Source organism: Mercenaria mercenaria, chromosome 15 (genome assembly GCF_021730395.1).
Source record: "Mercenaria mercenaria strain notata chromosome 15, MADL_Memer_1, whole genome shotgun sequence".
Taxonomy (NCBI): domain Eukaryota; kingdom Metazoa; phylum Mollusca; class Bivalvia; order Venerida; family Veneridae; genus Mercenaria; species Mercenaria mercenaria.
In genome coordinates this window covers 56,801,012-56,811,056 of record NC_069375.1, presented here as the reverse complement: position 1 = coordinate 56,811,056, position 10,045 = coordinate 56,801,012, and the positions used below count along the sequence as shown (strand labels likewise).

The 10,045-nt window shown below is 33.3% G+C and overlaps 1 long non-coding RNA gene across 1 annotated transcript; it reads left to right on the top strand.

Annotated features, from left to right (window-relative positions):
- Window positions 1–6,090: 6,090 nt before the first annotated feature.
- On the top strand, window positions 6,091–9,545 carry LOC123561996 (uncharacterized). Its single transcript, XR_008367470.1, has 2 exons — window positions 6,091–6,197; window positions 6,913–9,545. It is a non-coding gene; the product is annotated as an uncharacterized LOC123561996 (long non-coding RNA).
- Window positions 9,546–10,045: the final 500 nt, after the last annotated feature.

Genomic DNA, 10,045 nt, shown 5'->3' with positions numbered 1-10,045 from the left:
TTATAGTCAGATGGTGATCGAACGGCACTTCTTCATTTGTTGTTAGTATTTCTATACATAACACAGCATCCTAGTTCAGCGAAATGTGCGTGTATATCATAGTACGGCAGTTCAGTGCACTTTGCATACTTATACTTCTATTATCTTTGAAATTACAGAGAACATCAAGTTTAATAGAAAATGAACGATAACATGCATAAATGCTTTCAAATATCAAATTTCAAAAGCTTCTTTATCTTCTTATCAACCCTCTAATATGGGCACAAATTAACGAGCTTGTCATTCCTGTGTTGCTATGAATGTTTCATTTCAAGTCTGAGAGAAGTAAAATTTATGTCCTTAATATATTTTGTTATCAAACAATAATTATAACATTTTTGTTGGTTTGAACGGACACAAGCATAGGTCATTAGGCGATCTTGCAGGTTTTGATGGTGGAGGGAGACCCTAGGTACCAATTCGTGTATTATCTTATCATGGGCGGGCACGTTGGTAGAAACAACGATAGAACCTTTCGTAAGCCTGCTAGATAGCTTTCCAACATGATATTCCGCGTCCCGAGCGATGTTTGAACCCAGTGAGGGACAAGCGACAAGTCAAAATGACAAGAAAATAGACCAGAGAGAAGTAAATAGTCAAAATGAATTTACTCTTTAGTTTCTCTGGATGATGGACATGAAAGTCAATTTTTTAAAAAAAAAATAATTAAATGAAAGCTAGTCCGGATATCACATATAACATTTTTAGAAGAAAAAAGTCAATTAAAAAAAAAAATAAAAAAACAAAAAAAAATCTTAGAGATATATTTTTTGAACCTATACATAAATATGTACATTTTGTAACTAGGTCTTGATAACCATATTATATAAAACATGCCTGGGTATCTCTGTAACCTTTAAGAAATTTAGCTAGCTTTTAAAATTAGTATAAATCTTCGGTAAGCAAATTATTTCTTATCACAAAGAACAGCCTTATCAATTTAAAGGTATTTCACAACTAATCCAGGCACAAATAATTTGATGTCCTAATATAGACAAAAGTTCTCTACCTATCATGTTTAACGAATAAAAAAATTCAACACAGTAGAATTAAGGATATGGAATACCGTTCACAAAATTATTTAGTATTAAGAGGTAGTTTCTATATAGTGTCTGATTTCTGCCATTTCATTCTGGATGTTGGCATTGTTGTCTTATTTGGGCGCAAGTGTGTCGTTCTGGTGTATTTGAATATTCAAGCATTAACTAACCGTTATATATGCATAAAACCATAGTTCTTTGCCCTGTCTGTAAGGTCTCTGCAATCACTTATTTAAAGCACTGGTAAGGTAACACTGTCATGTATTAAGAGCTACGTTTGGAATTGTATAGGTTGCACTTCATATTAGTATATATAACTTCAAGCAGCTACGTTTTCCTTTGTTTCTGGTTTTAAACGTTTTCTAGTAATCCTTAGGTAAAACGTACAACGTAATGGAAGTGTAACACTGAGCCTCTTTGTTAACCGACCTCTCGCAAAGTGTCCAAAGTGAGTGGACAATACGTAGTTAGACGTAGCGGAAGCTCACTCACGTCTGAGGTGATTCCTAATACATGTTGTATTCCTAAAATCGGGCAAATATTTCACAATACATAGAGAAGGGAAACGTGGCAATATTAAACCCTTCATACCTGATTGTGTGGCTGGGCCTTCGTTTGGCTTGACCTATGAGTCTAGATAAGTCAGCTAGCAATTTTGAACATTTAAATACTTAGGTGTTTGCATTTTATGTTTAAGTTTAAAGCGGTAGGATGAGAGTAAAATATTCTAGAATGACCCATAAGCCTTTTAATAAACGAATGTTTCGGACGATTCAGAGTTCACCTAGGAAAGCCTTACACGAATGATCATTGAAAAGTTTGGAAACTGCCTGACACATTTCTGTACAAATGCAACTTATACTTACACATACTGGATGGCTTAAAAGGCCAAGCTTAACAGCTAAAGAATTTCACATGTCATTTCTTCATGTGAGCAGACGACGTGTTTTTGTATTAATTAGAAACTTACATAAAATCTAGATTGTGGCCTTACAGACAAATATTCAGTAGCTCTCAATTCAGATAGAAATATAATGTTATATTTATCACTACGTTATATTGAGTCATTAAATGTTATAAAAGGGTATACATGGTAGGGGGTAATATGTTTATCAAGTACTTTTCATGTCATATCTACTTTTGTTAACATTTTTATCGGCACAATTAGGTTGGAGCGACATCTAGATCATCATATATATTTGTACAGGTAGGGATTATATATGTCTATAAATACTGCTGTATAGAGTGAAATAGCTATCCATATATGGTAAACAAAATGATATGAAAATGTGAAAATTGGTGATAAAATTTGATTAAAGATTATTCAGAGCTATGCAGATTTTAAAATGGCATTAAAGATCAATGTCATTCTAACAATGTATAAGCTTTTGTTATGTCCTTTAATACTATGGTGTCAGGGATTTTTGTAACCCGGTTTTCAAAAACAACAACAACAAATAGAAAAAACGCTTGTCATTATATTTGTAAACGACATCGGTCGGATGGCATCAACTTTTGGTTTCCGCTCAATACCTTGAGATAGGATGAACCTATTGCAATGAAACTTTGTATATATTTGCAAGACGATAGAGATCTAGATTTCACATGGAGTCACTAGGGTTAAAGTCAATGTCATTGTTGATAAAAATAGAAATATTTTCCTCTCGATAATTGTAATTAGCATTGATGTACTGACATTCAAATTGGCCTATAGACCCCAGGTGCCCCTCCGTGCATTATTTCATCACGAGCAGGCACACGGGTAGAACCACCGACCTTCCGTAAGCCAGCTGGATGGCTTCCTCACATGAAGAATTCAACGCCCCGAGTGAGGCTCGAACTCACATCGATGAGGGGCAAGTGATTTGAAGTCAGCGACCTTAACCACTCGGCCACGGAGGCCCCCCATTGCTTGTTTTATCTGTACTTCTAAGTAGCATGATTGGATGCAGTCAAATATGCATTATAAAAGAACATTGGTCATTTTTAAACGGATCTTTTGGCGTGATGCAAAGGTTTCTTGTGGAATTTCCGTCTTTCTTGTTTCGTTTTATGAATTTGTCATTGAATGAATACTCAAATACAACTTGTAGACTCAGCATGATTTTTATGAAAAACTTCTATATCATCATTTGTTGATACCCACGTGAAGAAGAATTACTCAGCGATACCCACGTACAGAATGGGTGTTGAAACGGTCCCCCTCGATAACCACATTGATGATAACATAGTGTATAATGTAGCACATCTTTGTAGATAATATTAACTTTATCATTATATGAGTCATCGTTCATTCTTACTGAAGAAGTGAAGTTAGTACAAGGTATTCACTGTATGTGCACATTGAGTCATCTATGCGTTATCGAAGTTTTGATGATAACAAAGTGTATAATATAGTACATATTTAAATGCTTTCAAAATATGTTATCTACCACTTTGCAATCATTAAATTTTGTATACAGTATAAACCCAATTGCAAGTATATTGATACTCACGACGCTGGAATTTACCGTATTTCGGTACCTTTGTGTTTTAACCCAGAGACATAAACCCCTAAGCATATCGAAACAAATATAACCATACAAAGCTGTAAACAATCGTAGTACTCATTTTTTATGCTGACATGTTTCTCATTTTTTTACAAATAAAGTTGGTTTCCAACCCAAAATACTGCAGTTTTACAAATGTGATTCAATTACATGTATAACGGGAATGTAGATATATGATACGAAACAAATTCATGATAATTACATGATAGGTATAGTACTACATTTCTTTTTATCTAACAGTGCAGCTGGAAGGTTATATTTACAGAACGTTATCGTGAAAGGCTCAAATTGATGATGCGGTCTCTTTCATGAGCGATTGCAAAAGTTAAAGACTGCGAAGACAGAAGCTTTGCAAACTCTAGCTTTTGCTTCATGTTCGCCCATGTCAGTCTGTTACGTTCAACTACGTGTGTTAGGCTAGCGTTCTCTCTCATACTAAGCCCCAGCATACATGTTTCATTTAGGAAAGCAACCGCGTACATTATAAAACTAATGCAAACGCTCACAAAGGCTACCTTGTGTGCAAAACAAATTTTCTTTCTCCATTTAGCGTCAACGCTAGAACGTATATTTCACTTGCACCTTAATACAACTTGCTGATGAGAGAGTTTCATGCAATTTGTATACGAGATCTAAAAACTCCGCATTAGAATTGTGATAAAAAGGGTAATATTTCACCGTATCCCACAAACTCTAGCAACACTGAATCGTATTTTTTTAAGTTTTACATTTTATAAATACTACATAAAGATATATCGTCTATGACAATTGATGTACTGTGACGATGATACTTTTTTGCTTTTTATGCAGCCCTTTTGTAAACGAACAGCCTAACGAAGAAATATCATAAACCTTTGGTTCTTGTTAGCTTCAATCACTCTTCAAAAGTCCCCAGTTGTTTCTCTTTACCCAATTCTATTATATTTAAACCAATCAACAACACTTATCCACGTCAGCTTTTCATGTTTGATGTTTTGAGTTTTAATTTTTCTGATATTTGTTATTCTATACACAGTAATAAGTAACAATTTGTTCCATTAAACAATTTACAAATAAATTTCCGCCAAGGTAGAGGACAGGCTTTAATACTTTTGCAGTCATTTTCTTTTCATTCTGGTAATATGTTTTGTCTATCTAATGCTATTTCTGTGAATAAATTTTGTGATTGCTTTATTAATATTACTAATTCAAATGTATTTAACAGGTTTATAGCCTGCTCATATTATACAATTACATTTGTACTATATGTGATCTCATCACACACACGTTAAGACTACCTGAAATTAAAGAAGAATAATGGACACACAACAAAACATTTGTCGTTAGGAGCGAAGTGAATATGCTGTGGTAAATCTAACTTAAAGGGTATGCAGTGTGTTGAATGAAACATGTGACACCAAGAAACGTTACCAACTGGAACGTAATAGTTTTATTTAGAAGTTCTATATGTTTTCAAATGTATATTTTGCCAACTAAGTATACTGAAATATACAGGCCGCTATGGTGGAGGACAAAGTGGTTTATGTGACTATATTGGGTTAACATTAATAGAATGATGTGAGTTAGAAACATGAAAAGCATCATATTATCACAGGCAATTTGCTAAAATTATGGATGTTGTTGGAGAAATACACTGAGCAAAGGAAAGCAAGACTTTGCTCGGAATTAGCAGATCAGTGTCCAAGCTACAGTCATTGTTTGGCATTGAATCAAATGGACCATAAGCCAATGTAATACTTCATGCCTATGTTTCTGTTATTTGCAAAAGTTAATAACACAACGAATGTAAGAATTTAAGTGTTTTGAAACATAACTGATCAATGTATCAATATTCCTTGCATCGTACATTTCGATGTCCTTTTGTAAAGAATATAAGTAGAAAATTATGAGACAGGACTATTCTGATGGATTGCATCGTTGTTCAAACATATTCCTGGAGACAAGTGTGATTGAAATGATATATTAACTGATATCCATTATAGTTTTACAAATTGTAGCTTTGGGGTAATATTTTATCAAAGCTTTATCAAGTTGAAAGTACGAATTACGAATATCATAAGCATATGTAAATCACTTTATATAACCAAATTACTAAATATGTCTGACAATTAATAAAAAATATACACTGAGACATTCTGCAACGATCAAGTCCGTAGAAGAGTAATGTCATATGTTTTGTAAATATCAAAGTCATTAGGCTTATTTGGGATTGACATTCATTTTAGATAACAGGCAATATAGACAAAAATATGGCTTTTGTATAAGAATAATGTAGACCTTTCATACCACAGAAGTTTGTCAAATTTCAGATTTGAAAAAAAAAAAAAAGAAAACAAAGTGATATTTCACATTTCCTACCAGCAGGGTTATAAATTTCATCGAATTTCATCGCGTCATTGTGTTTTCGTTAACATGTTCTCTCTTATTTCAGCTTTATACACTCGTTAGTAAATTCTACACATTTATGTTTCGCCAACATCTGAGCCAATCAGTTGTAGATGTCAGAGCCCATGGAACACTGTTTACGTGCGAAACACATTTGTACAAATATTTAGTCATTGAAACAATTGTGAGTAGATTTTAAAAACATTTTATTTGTTCTTTATTATTTCGATAAATTAAAATCTTAAAATATTTAGCGATTTAGTCAAAAGTAAATATATTTACATTTTATAAACATTACATTATTGTTCTATGCACATTATACTTTTCTGTTTCATTAAGATGAACTAAAATGCTAATATATTATTGTAATTTGTAAATATACTTTATGTTCAACTAAATGTATATCGAAACTTTACAAAACTATGCTCAAAGTACGAAAATGCAAATGCTTAACATTTCTCTGCGGATACTTACCGCTGTATTCCTTGGGTTTTATAATTAGCTGTTTTAACTAAACCTTTACATGAGATTCTTTATATGAAAATTAAGATGCGTAATCTTAACCGTTTACAGAAGACAAGAAACAGGTTACATTATTGGTTTTATGCTGCAGTGATTAGTTTGTTGGAATATGTTACTTCTGGAGAAAAAGTGTCCGGGACATTTTCTTCCTCGATGCACAATTTCCGTACGAAATGTAATTTATCTCAGTCTTCAGAGTCACAAGCTGTGTAAATAACATCTATAACAGTTCTTTTGGAAGCATTAAACACAGCGTTTTCTGTGTAGGCTCCACTGTACTGATTATTTTATATGTTTATGTGACAAACTGCATGATGGAAATAACAGTTATACATTATGTAAAATTGCTGTCAAAATATGACAATATTTTTTTACAGAAAAAACACCAACCAGAGAACATAGCTACATTATGCGGACAAAAACAGCATTCGAGGAAGTTAATATTAATTGTTGGGCTAATGACCCAATGGCATACTGACGTGAAGCGTAAGCGAGGTGTACATCGCATTTCTTCAAACAACGTTCTGGAAAGTTGTCTCGACCTGAAAAGCATTGCCGTGAAACATTAACAAGAACACTAATCGGAAAATAATTCGGATACATTGTGCGTATGATAGCGCCGGTGGATGATAAACAAGAACAATATTTTATAAAGATAATGGATATTACTAAACACATCTACTGAAATGTCTTGGTGTTTAACAGGTATCCAATGAAGACGCAAATATATTGGGTAGCAATGTTTCTACTGCCAAACAAATAATAGCAATAAAATCAAAATACACAACCTATAAGCCTTGTTAGAGAATATATAGAAATATAACAGTTATCCGTTTTAAGGTAGTTCTGCACGTTTGAAAAACCGGAAGTGATGGCTTAACATTATTTATTAGGAAAACGTAGAATAAAGCCTGGATTCGGTCCACGGAAATGAAAATCAATTTAGGAATTCATTGAAACCTGTGAGTAAATTTATTACAATGGCACTGTTGCTATATTTCTGAAGTCAAAATATGGAAGTAAAACATACGGCACGTTCAAAATTCAAAATAAGGTGTTAAAATTAGCGTGAAATGTTCGGTTCACTTTAATCATGGTCAAATATCTCAAAAAGTAAGCACATGGACCTATACATTTTATTTCATCAAATTATAGTCCATGTGTTAATTAACAACCATGAGAAGTTTCATCAAAATCTACACTGTAGAAACAATTCTATTCGCGAAAATGTTATGAAAGTTTTGATTTTCCCATAGACTGCCATTATGAAATATTGCATGAGGTCTAAAGTTTTCAAAGCAGTCTGGAAAAAATCAAGCACACGACCCTATCTTTTTTATTTGCTGAATTTTCTAGGTATATTGTGAAGTTTTGAAAAATCAGAGTTTAGTCAAATTCTACATTGTAGAAAAACAATCAATCCAAACGTGCAGCACTACCTTAATACAAAATTCCCTGCTTCATTGAGAGAGTCGTTCGTATGTAGATACCATTCAAAGTAGATCTTGAGTATAATATTACATCTCATTAGAGTCAGGTGCTTCCGATACCTTTTTTACCGTATGGAACGGAGGATATCGTTGAAGAATGACGAGTAATTCGGAGTTGATTTCCAGTAGCAACAATAATATAAGCTATTGTCATGAAACTCACTATAATGACTATGACATTTCTGAAGTATCCCATTATTTCAACGTAACAGAAATGGTGTTTTCACTAAGTGGAGTTATATTAAACATTTCCATGATTGTTGTTAGTATTACTTTTACTGAAAGGATCCTTGAAAACGCATCTCAAATTTGTCTTGAGCCTTGCAACATCAGACCTTCTAATAGCTTTGTTGCAGTTTGTGTCGCTATTTTATCATTTTCCAATGGTTTTGAAGGACTATGCAAATCAGACAAAACCATCCTTTATTAGCAAGACGTTTCTTTGTTTATTTGTAATGGCTCAGTATGCTGGGCTGGGGACAATGTTGGCTATTTCAGTAGATATACTTATAAAGATACGGAAGCCTTTACGATACAAAATTCTAATGTCAAAAAGGCGTGGAAACATCATTATAATATGTTTGTGGTTGGTGTCACCTGCAATTTTCATATGCATATCATTCTTTGTGCTGGCCTCCACGTTTGACTGTCCGGAAGATGCCTCAGTTTTACTTGTCGAAGCAAGCAGTTTGTTTTTCTTGCTTTGCGGTTTATTTTTTATAGTATTTTTTATTTTATACATAATAATAATTGCTCAATCAGAAACGTTACGAACAGATATTCATCCAGACGGAGGACAAGCATTAAGAAAGCAGCTGTCACATTTCTGTTCGTAATTTTAACCTATTTTATATGTCTTATGCCTGCTATATGGCTTCTTTTACCGGTTCTACTCTCTCATGTTTCTTATTCGTATTTACCTGTAAGGTTAGTGGCTTCTTTATATATTGTAAATACTATTTGTGATCCTATTATATACACATTAAGAATACTCGAAATAAAAGAAAAATACTGGACAATATACAGGAAAATGTGCCATAGAGGGCACAGTAAATCTACTGTGTTTAATCTAACTTTATATGCGTGCAATTTGTTGCAGGAAAAACATGTAGGTGATATCAGCAAGTGATTTAGATTAACGCATCATTGGCTCAAATTGCTAGTGAAGTACTATTTCGTATCTGTAGCATACCGAGCAACACTGGATCAATACGGGAGGAGAAAAGTCCAACAGGAAAAAAGACACATTTTATATTGTTGTATGTAACTGTTATATTTACAGGCATTCGTTGTCTATGTCAAATCAATATGATTGTAATAATTCAAAATGGACCAAAGTCCAGTGTAGTATCTAAATCATGCAATATTAGTTTTTTTTATTTCACTTGCTTTACTGTCAAAAGCAAGTCATTAAATGAAAAACGTAATGTTTTAAAAGGTTATATTATATCATTTTATATAACTGTTGCATTAATGTATTGTTTCTCCCCTAATGATATACAATAAAGATCTAAAATGGATGTTGAATTGGTTTCTCTAGAGCCTTATTTTAATTCAGCAACATTATTTGAACAATTTGAATGCTTGCCCGAACCCTTGCTTCCTACCTGCTGTTACCAAGGTACTTTGTTTTAATAAAAAGTATGTTTTTTAACAATTTACTGTATAGTGGGATATATTCACGGTGCCAGATGTTCGCGTTTTTTAGGAGTTTTGAATTAACGGTGTCTTGATTTCGCGGAAACTACTTCGACCGCGAATTATAAACCTTGGTTGTAAAAGAAAGAAAGGGAGGTCATTCTTCCTAGACATGCAAAATAATAACAAACACGCAAATAAGTCTCTCATTGTGGTCTGAATAGAAACGCATATAGCGTATAACACTGGTAATAAGACAACACTTGTGCGAAACTTATTTCTATAATACACTGAAATCATCTCACCACTGTTTTACTAATATTTAATCACGTATCGAAACACATGGTAAGTAGCTCCTTACGACGCTCTCATACAAACCGCG